This window comes from Malania oleifera, chromosome 7 (genome assembly GCF_029873635.1).
Source record: "Malania oleifera isolate guangnan ecotype guangnan chromosome 7, ASM2987363v1, whole genome shotgun sequence".
NCBI lineage: Eukaryota > Viridiplantae > Streptophyta > Magnoliopsida > Santalales > Ximeniaceae > Malania > Malania oleifera.
Genome location: NC_080423.1, coordinates 38,908,705 through 38,918,994, shown reverse-complemented (window position 1 = coordinate 38,918,994; position 10,290 = coordinate 38,908,705).

Below are 10,290 nucleotides of genomic sequence, written 5' to 3'. Positions count from 1 at the left end.
TGAACTTGACTCGTTCATTAAAGTGAAATAAGTTTCAGTTGATTTGAGTTTAAGTTCTATGTATCAAACAAATCGAGCTCAAAAAGAAAACTTTATGCTCAAGTCAAACTTGAACTCATTTTTTAATAAACAAACCAAGCTTACTAGCCATAGTTTCACTTATTTGTTGCCCTAGTATTGATTCGTATTGTTTGTTCTTTATATTCATTTTCGTACACTAAATAAACATATTATGAAAATTATTTATTCATATTGTTGATTTTTAAGTTATTTATTAAAAAAATAAAAATTAAATTTATAATTTCAGATGTTTAAACAACCTACTGTTAAGATACTTTAATATCCACGATTTGAAACATAATTTTAGTTAAAATTGAATAAAAATATCACATAAATCTAAAATGTAGTTAAAATAAAGCATTCATAATTATTAAAAAAAAAAAAACTCAAAATGATAAAAGCCATCTAAAAGTGTATTTATTTTTCTCAATTATCATGTCATAATTACGTAAAACAAACTTAATAATATTTATTTTTATCATAATATTTTCAAGTTGGGTTATTTTATGATTTTATTATTGTAGTCATATGATTTTGATTATTGTTTGATTCATAGCCAAAACCCAACATTTATTCAATCAAGTTTATTTATTTACTTATTTTAGTTTTAAAAATATTAACTAAGCATGTCGTTGGTTCTCGATTCATACTTTTTCATTTTAATTTTTAATTTTTATTTTTCATATTTTTTTTAATGATACCAAAAATAATTTTTATCATAATAAGCACTAAACTTCTTTTATATTTTTTAGCAAGCCTCTTAATTAGCTAGAAAAAATAATAATAATTATTCCCAATTCTCTTAATTTATTTTATCCATAAAGCATACCACAAGCCTATAAGTTTTATTAATTTAATACTTATGAAATGGTTTAATTTTGATGATTACATTATTCAAATTTCATCAAAATCTGTCTATATATGTCATACAAGTTGAAGCTAAAATTTTAATAATTTTTTCTGCATAATAATTTTATGTTATTATTATATGGTAATATTATTATTTTTATTTTTCATCATTTATATTATGTTATAAGGGAGGATAAAAATCCAATGGGATTCATGTGTAAGGCATGAGAAACAACATGCATTTCATTCTACAAACTTAATAAACAACATGCATTTCATTGAAGTTAACTAATTATTTGTTAGCTAAATAACACAAATAATTTTTGTCAGAGAGCAATCAAGATTTTGTTTCCTTTTCTCAATACATTTTTCCAATTTAGTTATCCTTTAAAAATTCAGGCACAAGTAGCAAACTTTGCCCACCATGGATTTATTTGAAGCCATTGCATGAAATTCTTTTATATATATACAAGCCATATATCACAATCACATAAATTGTCACGCCCCGATCCCGCAAGTGGGTCCCAGGTGTGAGTTTAGTAATCTAACATGTCTCTGTATCAATTAAAAATGTACATGATACGATACAAAAGAGGGTCCGACCCCGTGGGGTACATGGATGCCCACATACATACACACAAATATCCATACTCATCCAAATACGCAGTAGAATACACTCTTTTATACATAAAATGTATCATACCAGAGTCTATGCACACTAGGATATACATTCCCATAATACAAAACACACTCCTGGTGTCTACAAAAACCATCTCGACAACCTGGACACCAACACTCGTACCTAGTAGGTACTAGTAGTAGCTACAACACCCTTGCTCCCAGATGTTAGGATGCTACTTACGACTACTTGAGGGACCTGAAAAAAAACGTTGTACATACATTCGGGGTGAGACACCTCTCAGTAAGGAAGAAAGCAGGTTATATCAGTGTGTGACATACCAGTGTTATTTTACATACTTTATAACACTATACAATACCATACAATTTGAAACATTTACATACAGTTTCATTCATATACATACATCCATATAGTTCCATACAGTTCCAGTATTTTCACAAAAACCATTCCAGTACATACGATACCCAAAACATACAGTCAGTGTCGTCACACTAGTTCGCAACTAGACAAGGTCACCTCGTCTCACAGCATTTACATTGCTACACACGCAACTACGCTGCGACGACCAAGGCCCAATAGTGATTACATTGCTCCATACGCAACTATATAAGGTCACCTAGTCTCACATTGATTACATTGCTACATACGCAACTACAATGCGACAACTCAGACCCACAGTGATTACATTGCTTCATACATAACTACACAAGGTCACCTAGTCTCACAGCGATTGCATTGCTACACACGCAATTACGAAGCGATGATTCAGGCCCACAGTGATTACATTGCACCATACGCAACTACACAAGGTCACCTAGTCTCACAACGATTACATTGCCGCATGCACAACTACGCTGTGACGACCTAGGCCCAATAGTGATTACATTGCTCCATATGCAACTACACAAGGTCACCTAATCTCACAGCGATTAAATTGCTACACACACAACTACGAAGCAACGACTTCGGCCCACAGTGATTACATTGCCACATACGCAACTACACAAGGTCACCTAGTCTCACAAGGATTACATTGCAGCATGCACAACTACGCTGCGATGACCTAGGCCCAATAGTGATTACATTGCTCCATACGGTGTAGAACACACCCTTCGGTGACCAGCCGGAACATATTGGTGATATTTCACAACCTGGATATACAGCCCGCCACTCTCGCCCACGGTAGTTAACCGATACATGGCTGTTTTACAAATCCCTGGAATCATTTTCGAACTCTCGTTCCTATACATTTCAGCATACGGTAATTAGCCGCGACATAGCTATTTTACAAATATCTGGAACAAATACATACAACCATACATACCACACTTATTTGGTTTACGGAAAATCATATCATTTACAGTTTCAAGTATACAGTTTATGCAAATATAGATTACGGTCACCTCAATAATACAGTTTTAACACAACCAACAGTTTTCCAAACAAAATAGAGATGATACCCGAAATACCCAATTTTCCTGAAAAAATGTAACCCAAAAATCCTGCATTTTAATCCAATAGATTTCCCCAAATAAGTAGCCAAAACATACATACGATCGTAGCCTAAAAGCTTACCTATCCCGATTTCAAAAATGAACTGATATAAACAGAATCCTTTTGCCTTAACCTGAATTCCAACTACGAACTCTACGGTCCTCAAAACTACAAACCGAGACTCCAAAACCTACAAACCACAATACAATATAGGCTTACAATCCGTCCTACTACACATATACTAATCAGAAATGAAAACTAAGTCTTACCTCAATTTTATCACGAAACCCGAAATCGCTCGAAACGGGATTCCAATCCGCTAGAAACATAGAGAATCCTTCACTGATCCTCGTAATAACTTTTGATTTACGAAATGGGCAACGATCGACAAAGAAAACTAGAGAGAGAGTGTGTAGGGAGAGTTCAAGAGAGAGAAAAGGAGAGTTTGGGGAAAACTTAGCCCCAAAGCAACCCCAAAACACCTTTTATAGGCCTTTGACCCGAGGGGATTCATTGACGAAATGGGGTTCTTGTCAAAAAATTCTTCACTAGCCTCGTCGAAGAATCGGCAGCCTCGTCGACGAGCCAGATATTTGACATTTTCCTGGACCTCTTAGCATTCACTCGTTGACGAGCTTCTAAATTTTGTTGATGAGAAGCCTTTAGCCTTCATTGATGAATTATGGCCTCGTCGACGAATTCTATGCAAATTCCATTTTTTTACTCCTCTTTACCTAATTAACCCCTATACCATGGCTCGGGTTCTTACAACCTCCCCTCCTTACAAAAATTTTGTCCTCGAAATTTGCCATCTCTCATTCACATGCTCATACATACCATCAAACACATATATACTACTCTAGAGCAAAACTAGCGGCCACTACAGCATAGCCCCATCACAATCCATACATACCTACTTTAGAGAATACGACAGCCATTTATACGCAGCCCCGTCATGATACATACATACACCCTCTAAAGAATACGGCGGTCATTTATACGCAGTCCCGTTACAATACATACATACATACTTTAGAGAATACGGTGGCCATTTATACGCAGCCCCGTTACGATACATACATACATACATTCTCTCACTTATGGTGGAGGAATACCGTGGTTACATACATACATAGTCTTGGGAGCTTACAATACAACAGGACTCTCTCAGAGACTAAACACCAAATACAATACGATAACAGAGGATTACATACATACATACATACCTGTACCACCCAGTTATCAAACTACTACTCGGAACAACTGCGGATACTTCCAGCGTATTTTCGTTTCCAGTTCCCAAGAAGCTTCCTCAACCACATGATTCTACCACAATACCTTTACTAAAGGTATTTCTTTGGTACGAAGCTTCTGAACTTTACGGTCTAGAACCTGAACAGGTATCTCCTCATATGCTAAGGTATCCTCAAATTTCCAACTCACCATAACTAATAACATGAGATGGATCCAACACATACCTTCTCAGCATGGGTACGTGAAACACATCATGGACCCTTGAGAGTGCTAGGGGTAGTGCAACTCTATAGGAAACCAGACCCACTCGCTCAATGACCTCAAACGGTCTTATATACCTCGGGCTCAACTTGCCATTCCTTCTGAATCTCATCACTCCCTTCATCGGAGCGATTCTAAGGAATACTTTATCCCCTACCTCGAACTCCAACTCACGATGGCAAACATTCGCATAACTCTTCTGCGGACTCTGAGTCGACCTAATCCTCTCCTGGATCAAACCTATCTTCTCAGACGTCTGCTGCATGAGTTCAGGTCCCAAAACCTAACGTTCACCAACTTCATTCCAATACAAAGGAGATCGAAACCTCCGACCATACAAAGCCTCGAATAGTGCCATCCCTATACTAGCCTGGAAGCTAATGTTATAAGCAAACTCCACTAGTGGTAGAAACTGAATCCAACTACCTCCGAACTCTAATACACAAGCCCGTAACATATCCTCCAAGATTTGTATCGTCCTCTCCGACTGTCCATCAGTTTGGGGGGTGGAACGTCGTACTGAAAGTAAGCTTCATCCCCAGTGCTTCTTGCAAGCTCTTCCAAAATCTAAAAGTAAACCTCGGATCCCAATCTAAAACAATAGACACCGGTACACCGTGCATTCTCACAATCTCATGCATATACAACTCCGCCAGCCTACTTAAAGGATAGCTAACCTTCATCGGTATGAAATGAGCAGATTTCGTTAATCTATCCACGATTACCCAGATAAAATTCTGCCTGTGAAGTGCTGGTAGCAAACCGGTAACAAAGTCCATGGAAATGTGCTCGCACTTTCACATCGGAATAGGCAAAGGCTGCAACGGTCCTATCGGCCTTTGATGTTCAGCTTTCACCTGTTGACACGTCAGACACTGCTCCACAAATTAGGAAATATCCCTCTTCATACCACTCCACTAGAAGGACTCACGCAAATCTCGATACATCTTCGGACTACCCGGATGTACCGTATACAGAGAACAATGCGCCTCTTTTAGAATCGTCCTTCTGATCTCATCGTCATTTGGAATACATAGCCTAGTCCCAAACCTCAACACGCCTCTGTCAGAGATGTTAAAATCCGCAGCCAAACCCTGCTGCACTTTCTCTACGATCTCAGCTAACTCTGCATCACTAGCCTGTGTGGCTTTAATACGCTCGAACAAGGTCGGCTGGACCACCAAGCTAGCAATGAAAGCTTGATGATCACTAGACACCAATTCCACGCCAAGGCTTTCCAGATCCCGCCTGACATGATGCTAAGCTACAACTGCAGTTACTGTTGCACATTTTAACTTCCGACTCAACGCATCAGCTATCACGTTAGCTTTCCCCGAGTGATAACTGATCGTGCAATCATAGTCCTTAATTAACTCTAGCCACCGTCTCTACCTCATATTCAGTTCCTTCTACGTGAAAAAGTACCTGAGGCTTTTGTGGTCAGTGAAAATCTCACACCGAACATCGTACAGGTAGTGTCACCAGATCTTCAAGGCATAAACAACAATAGCTAACTCTAAGTCATGCGTAGGGTAATTCTTCTCATACTCCTTAAGTTGTCGAGAAGCATAAGCTACCACCTTACCTTGTTGCATAAGCACATATCCCAAACCCTTTAAGGACGTGTCGCTATATATCACAAATTCCCCATTCCCTGAAGGAATGGTCAATACCGGAGCAATAACCAGCCGGTGCTTCAACTCGAGAAAGCACTACTCATAATCACTAGTCCAGTCAAACTTCACCCCCTTCTTCGTCAATCGTGTCAGAGGTCCATATAATTTAGAAAAACCCTCTACGAACTAACGATAGTACCTTGCCAGTCCCAAAAAACTACGAACCTCTTGCATATTCTTCGGTCTAGCCCAGTCGACCACAGCTTCAATATTATTGGGATCAACGGAGATACTGCCCTCAGACACCACATGGCCTAAGCATGCGACCTGATTTAACCAGAACTCACATTTCTTCAGCTTAGCATATAGCTTCTGTTGACCTTATAAGTCACGCCCGGTTTTGATAATGAAAAATACTCCTATATTTAATAAATATCCAGTTCATGTGCAGATCTATATCAGCAGATGCATTGATGGCACATGATAGCTCAAAGCTTGAAGACAAATTCATATTCTCAATTGTAATATTCAATAGTGAAATTTGTTTGTAATAGTTAATAGGTCTTTAGTCTGTAATAAGCACGCACAACACATGCATGATTTACTTCATAAGCTCAAACCAAAAAGTGACCGTAGAATGACCTTATGGCTTTTCCTTCGGTCGACCGACACCAGACTTTTTCGATACATTCATAATCTTAAATGACCCTAGGACACACATATTTTCACATATGTTTGTTAGGCACTCCATTAGGGTTTATATGTCTCAAAACGGGACTTGGTGCACTTTCGATCGACCGACCTTGGCAATTCATTCTGCCTCAGTCGACTAAACCCAAGTCCTAGTCAACCGTTGACCAAGGTCCCAGTCGACCGAACTAGGTAGTTCAAAAATCCTCGGTCGACCGAAACCCTCCCTAGTCAAAATTTTGACCATCTGGTCAACCGAGCACTTTTGTTCTCCAACTACCTGGTCGACCGGAGGGTCCTCGGGAGAAATCCCAGTGGTCTGGTCGACCGAACCAGCCAGTTCAAAATGGCCTGGTCGACCGAACCTCGGGAAATTGAGAAATCGCCCTCTTCTGGTTGACCAAGCCCTTAGTTCAAAAGTCCCCTGGTCGACTGAACCATATGAGACTTGGTCGACCAAAACATTTTCGGTTGACCAGACCTCTCGGGTTGCCCTGATTTTTTACCGCAATTAATATTTTTTAAATAGGCTTAAAATGCTTTAAACATCATTAAACTTCCCTAATAATACCCAATAGGTCCCCAACAGTCATATTTTCTCCTATGCCTATATATATGAGATCATTTGAGAAAATTACAGAGGAATTAGCTACTTTGATTAGGGTGAAATTCTCTGAAAATCATAAAACCTACAATACTCATCTTTGAGCCTCCAACACTTATTCTTACCAGATCTTACTTCTCAAATAGCTTTTGTAAGTGTGATTTAAGTGTTGTTGTTCCTTAAGGATTGCTCTCTCAAGATTATGCTTGTGTGAAATTGATTTTATTTGAGAGCACATCCTCAAGTGTTCTTAGTTGACTTTATCAATAAGTATTTCTTAAGAAGACTTCTTTGGAACTTCTAAGTATTGCATCGTCATTGTAATATCTTAAGAAGTTTATATGTGATTTTGGTTGCAAAACTCTTTCTAAATCACTTTCAAATATCTAGTTTGTTTCATTTGATAAATCTTTGAAGAGATATTTGTTTGTGTGACAAAAATCTTTGTTGCAATATTCATTGATTTATATCATTCGTTGAATACAAAGATTAAACTCTTTTTGCAAACAAAACATATATATTACTTGAGCATCATACATCTAAGAAAATTTGCTGATTAAAACATACATATATATTGTCTGGCTTATATCTTTGTGTGAACTTATTGGTTGAATATCTTGTGATACAAAGATTGCTTGTTTGACACTCTCACGTACGCATTACACTGATAGAAAATATATTTGAGAGTTGGATCATTTAGACCACACTGAGCTTACATATTAAATCATATTGTGGTGTATGTAATTGCGCGCATTTGGGTACATATCTGCTTTACACGAAAGCACAATCATTGTACCATTTGATTATATACAAATTTTTTGTATATCTAGGCACGGGCCTGAAAAGGGAGACTAGCCCTGGAATAGTCTCGGATTGGCTTAGACCTGGTTAGGAAAGCTAGGTGCGTCGTCCTGTTAAAGCGTGTAGGTTGAGGTTAGCCCCGCTGATTGACTTGGTTAAAGTTGAGGTCAGCCCTTTGTTAATTTGATCTGGTTTAGGTTGAGGTCAGCCCTGTGTTAATTTGACTTGATTGTAAACGGTGCCGCTCCACCCTTAAGTGAGCTACTAGTGGAATCTTCTAGCTTGCGAGCTAGAGGCGGGGACGTAGGCATAGTTGGCCGAACCCCGATAACAAATTATGTGTTTGTGTACATTGTCGCACTTTTTATTTACCATACGTGTATGTTATTGTTTGAATGATACGCTTGATTTAAATTTCTGTATATTATACTTATCAGCGTATTTGGAACTGCAAAGAAAGACCTTAGGTTATTTTACTCAGCTAACATCTAGTTCAATCTAGGAGAAAAAGTTTAAAATTCCAATTTACCCCCCCCCCCTCTTGGAAATACACCTTTTCTAACAATTGGTATCAGAGCCTCGTTACACTTGACTTAAATGTTTTTGCAAAAAGATTGCAATGACTCGATTCGGTGCATCCCCATTCGGAGAGGGATAGTCACATACTAGTCCTCCATTATTTTGTGGTGTCGATTACACCACCTGGAAAATTATAATGACCATATTTTTAAAATCTATGGACTAGAAGGTCTGGCTTGTGACTACTAAACGAAGATGTGCACAAATAAATGAAAATGATTTTAACATGATTAATTCACATGCCATGGATTTATTGCACTGTGCTTTAGATACTGATATTCTTCATGAGATTATGGCATGTTATAGTGCATAGGAAATCTGGGATAAAATAGAAAAGAAATATGGAGAATCCTAGGAGAAGGAGATCGTAACTCCTCTGAATGTTCCAAGCTCAAATGATCAGGAGGAGGTAAATCATGAGCTAAAAATCAATGAGGAGGTATATGATTCTCACTCTCACTCGTTTAATGATTCTTGTGATGTATCATATACTGAATAATCTATTGAAAATACTGTGAATGATTCATGTAATGTTTATTGTGAAAAATCTTGTGTTGAATCATCTGAATGCTCATGTGATATTTACTATGATGATTCTAATGCCAAATCATGTGATATATCAAATTCTGGATCATCTGTTGAATGTCATAATAATTCTGTTAATATTGCATATGATGACTCGTCTGTTGATTCCTATAATATATCTTGTGATGAATTTTCAAATGCTTCTTGGGATGATGATGTCACGAATGAATGCAATGATTCATGTGTCTTTCATTTTGATAAATTATGTGATGAATCATTTGATGAGATGCCTTCATACGGAAAACTAGAAAAGACTTCATTTAATATGCATAGAATTCTAGTTGAAATATCAAAGAAGAAAACATTTTTGAAAAATGAAAATGAAAGGTGGCAAAACACTTAAATGATTTGAAGGAATATCAAGCCACACTAGAAAGGAGAAAAATGAAGAAGGTTTTGAAAATAATTTTCCTAGCAAGAAAAAAGAAAAATTATTCTGAAATGCTGTTCAAATCTCCAAATGATAAAGACAACCTAAACAACCCCTTCGGACCTAAAAAGAAAACTCACTTCAAAAAGGGTTCGAGTTTACATAGAACCAACCATCTAGCCTCACTCAAGAAAACTGAAATAAATAAGCACATTCCTTTACTTATAATCTATACTTACTTATGCTGCAAAACTATGTGGCACATATGGTTTAACTGCTTACATAGAAGTTCTAGAGGCTTAGAAAAGGAAATGAAGTGGATAGTTAGCGAAGCAAACCACGTAGGACTTAAGGAAAAACAGATTCAAATTAAGATTGCATTCTAGTCATCCTTTCTTTATTCCTAGGTTTAGGGGGTTGTGGCGACAATAGGTTTGGGAAGTGGTTGTTGCTTAAAATGAAAATCTTAGTATACGCACTCACTAAA